Raw genomic sequence first — 3,560 nt, 5'->3', positions numbered from 1 at the left:
GGCTATGTACAACAACTCCCCTCAGCCCAGAGTGCTTTAGCTCTCACTTCAGCACAAGTAGCTTGGCAAGAGGGGAAGAGAGAGGGAAGTGGGTAGAGTAAAACCCAAAGGCTCTTCTGCTTTCTCTGCCTGTGGCCCCAGCCCCAGGTCCCCTTCTTCTCCCCATCCCTCATTTCACTTTCGGTCCCCAATTAGGTGCTAGCTTCAATGATACATGGACCCGTCTGGTAACCCTAATCTTCAGATTTCTCTCAAACATCCACATCTGGCAATTCACCATAAAGTGTGAAGAGGGCAGGTTTTAGAACATCTGTGCAGATTTTGTTTTTCTTCAGGAGATCTCAGTGAAAACAAATGAGGCACAGAAGACAGCTTTTTAAATCCTGGGTCAGCCTCCCCTTTATTACTACATAGGAAGCCACTTAGAATCCTGCTTTTTCTCCCTTTAACTTGTTTTGGGCATAGAAAAAGTAAGAGGAAAAACTCGAGGATTATAGTTAGTTCCTCAATGGAAAGGTAGCAAAGGTTTTCACAGATAAAGGTAGCCAAGACCTGTGGTACCGTCCCCTGAGAGTAACTAGACCAATTATTTTCACCAGAGTCCCTATCCTCAGCCTTTATCATGATGACAATTTATTCTCCTGGGTTTTAGTCACTAAAGTATCAAACACACTTGGATCTAGAAGAGAATGAGGGAAGTATGGCTATAAAATACTGACGTTGCCACATCAAAGAGGAAACCATTTTCCTTTGTCTTACATAGAACAGTCCTGAAGGGGTAACCAACTATTGTATTGATGGTTGACCACAAGGGGGCAGAAGAAGATAAAAGTTCTCTTCAGAAAGTTCCTTGTAAACATTGGAGTATTGGCCTCCCCAGTTCTTTTCCAGCCTTTTCTCTATGTATGGTCTGTTTCAGAAGTTTTAGAGAAAATTACAGTGCAAACTTTGAGGCAGGAAGGTTGAGCAATGATTCTCAAAATATGATTCCCAGATCAAACTTGGGAAGCACTGAGACCCTTTCAGGAAGCCTTTGAGGTCAAAGTATTTTCATACCAATATCAAGACATTATTTGCCTCTTTTGCTGCATTGATATCTGCACCAACAGTGCAAAAACGATGATGGTCAAAAATGCTGTCACCTTAACATGACTCAAGATACTGGCATCAAGCTATTAGTAGTCAGTGTATTCTTCACCATCACATATTTGCAAAAAGGGGAGAGGGCCAATTTTACCTAAGAATGGCCTTAAGCAGTGAAATTATTAATTGTATCAAATGTTGACCCTTAAATTCATATCCTTTTAATCTTCAGTGTGACAAAATGGGAATACACATAAGGTAGTCTTGTTGCATGTCAAAGTAGAATGATCATCTTGAAGAAAAACACCCGTGCAGCCTAAAAAAGAGTCCCTTTTTTATTCAACACCATTTTTACTTAAAAAAAAAAAAAAAAAGAAAAAAAAAGGTCTGGCAAACAAATTATGGTTTTTCAAACTTCAGTGTTTGGCAGATATTTTATCAAAAATAAAGTGAACTTACGCGTTTAAGGAAAATAACTAACAGTATCTGTGCCAGTATTTGTGATAAAATTTGAGCTTTCAAGTGAAAATTAGAAATCCAGAAAACTTGTATCTACCCCAGTGTACTTCACAGGTTCTCCATATTTGAAGACTCTTCTGATTATTTTGATGATGGTGGTGACATTAATGAATTTGATATTTTTTTAATATTGTGTAACTAAATGTGTCAAAACCTTGGAGATCTGTATAACTCAGTGAACCACTTGAAGGTCTATTCAAAGTGCAAAATAGCTCAATGGATTTTGGTAAACAGAGTACAAAAAGTTCATTTATATGGCTTCAGATTCTATACTGTTACTAATGTTTAAGAAACTATCATTTGGTAGTTAGGTGTAGTATAAAAGATCAAGAGTCATAGGCCAGTGCTCACTTCGGCAGTACATATACTAAAATTGGAACAATACAGAGAAGATTAGCATGGCCCCTGCACAAGGATGACATGCAAATTCGTGAAGTGTTCCATAATTAAAATAAAAAAGAGAGAGTCATAGGCCGGCTGCCAGGCCGGTTCAGTCAGAACAGGTGACTCTTGATCTTGGGATTGTGAGTTCAAGTCCCAATGCTGGGTGTAGAGATTACTAAATAAATAAATAAACTTTAAAAAAAAGGGAATAAAAAGCCACAAGCAAATCTGAGAAGCTGTTGAAATACCTCTCCCTTTTCCAACTACTTATCTGGATGAGGTTGGATTTTTTTTTTTCACATGCTTCAACTTGAACAATAGAGCACAAACAGACTGAATGTAGAAGCAGATATATGAGACTCTGATAACCAACAACCACTAACTCATGTTTTGAATAGACATTCAAGGAATAGGATATCTTGATTTGTTCCCCGTCATTTAGTTATAGCAGATAAACTTGGCTTCCTTCTTTGTTTACAAACTCTCTTCTTTAGAAAACAAAGGTCTTGGTCAAGATAATTTTACTTGTCTATCTAGCCCTTACTATCAACAGTATGATCATATCACCTTACACTGTAAATATTTTGTAGTTTAGAAATACCATACAGTTTATTCAAAGACCCTAAGGAAAGTGTGGTCAAGATGGGATTTACCTTTAGTCATCTAGTAACTAGCAGAAGCCTAACTAAAATCCTGGCTTTATGATTCAAGGTTGTTTCCTCCCTCATTACACTGCTTACTTTGGAAAGTAGTTCTCCACAGCAGTTTGTCACAGGAGGGTGGGGAGAAAGGAAAGAGGCCAGTCAATTCTGCATTTGAGAAAGCTCAACACAGACAGGCAGGACTGAAGAGAGTGGGACTCTTGGGTGAGGTGGGTGTCAGAGTCAAACTACATGCAAACAATTCTGATTCTTTATTCAAGTGACTTGGAATTGTGGGACTACGGAGAAAATCCTATTTGCTTCATAATCAAAGGTAGTGCTCTTCTTTGTCCAACCCTCCAGAGGGCACTAGAGCTTTTAATCTCTGCCAAGTAAGGGAAATACCCTGATACTGGTCATGGGGTACTTGGATTCCTTTTATTTCTTATTTCTATTTTTTTAAATCTGTTAGAGAATTTTATTCTTAAGTAATCTCTACATCCACTATGGAGCTCAAACTCACAACCTTGAGATCAAGAGCCTCATGTTCTACCGACTAAGCCAGCCAGGTGTCCCTGGGCTGCCAGATACATTACTGTATCTTCACTCTATCCATTTGTTATAGCTTTGTTTCAAGCTTAAACAGAAAAGCAGAGTAAAATCAAGGGGGGGAAGCTATGTGTATGATGATTTCTTCAAAAGCTGAGAGTAGGTTATATTGTCATGCCATCAGTGTCTCTTCCATTTTTTCTCCCTAAAGACTTGGCAACTTTAACAATATTTACATTTATATGGCTCCTCTGAGTTTTCAAAGTATTTTTGTAGCATTTGTCCATTGAGCCTCAGGCTTACCTCTATGAGGAAAGTAGGCTATGGGGCCTCTGGTGAGCAGAATTGTTTAAAGGTGATAGAAAAGAGTACTCTAGACTGCCT

General features: G+C 38.5%; 1 non-coding gene across 1 annotated transcript; it reads left to right on the top strand.

The window, feature by feature from the left end:
- Positions 1-1,945: 1,945 nt before the first annotated feature.
- On the top strand, positions 1,946-2,052 carry LOC144321502 (U6 spliceosomal RNA). Its single transcript, XR_013387145.1, has one exon. It is a non-coding gene; the product is annotated as a U6 spliceosomal RNA (small nuclear RNA).
- The last annotated feature ends 1,508 nt before the right edge of the window (positions 2,053-3,560 follow it).

Source organism: Canis aureus, chromosome 9 (genome assembly GCF_053574225.1).
Source record: "Canis aureus isolate CA01 chromosome 9, VMU_Caureus_v.1.0, whole genome shotgun sequence".
Lineage (NCBI taxonomy): Eukaryota > Metazoa > Chordata > Mammalia > Carnivora > Canidae > Canis > Canis aureus.
This window is presented reverse-complemented; position numbering and strand designations above follow the sequence as displayed.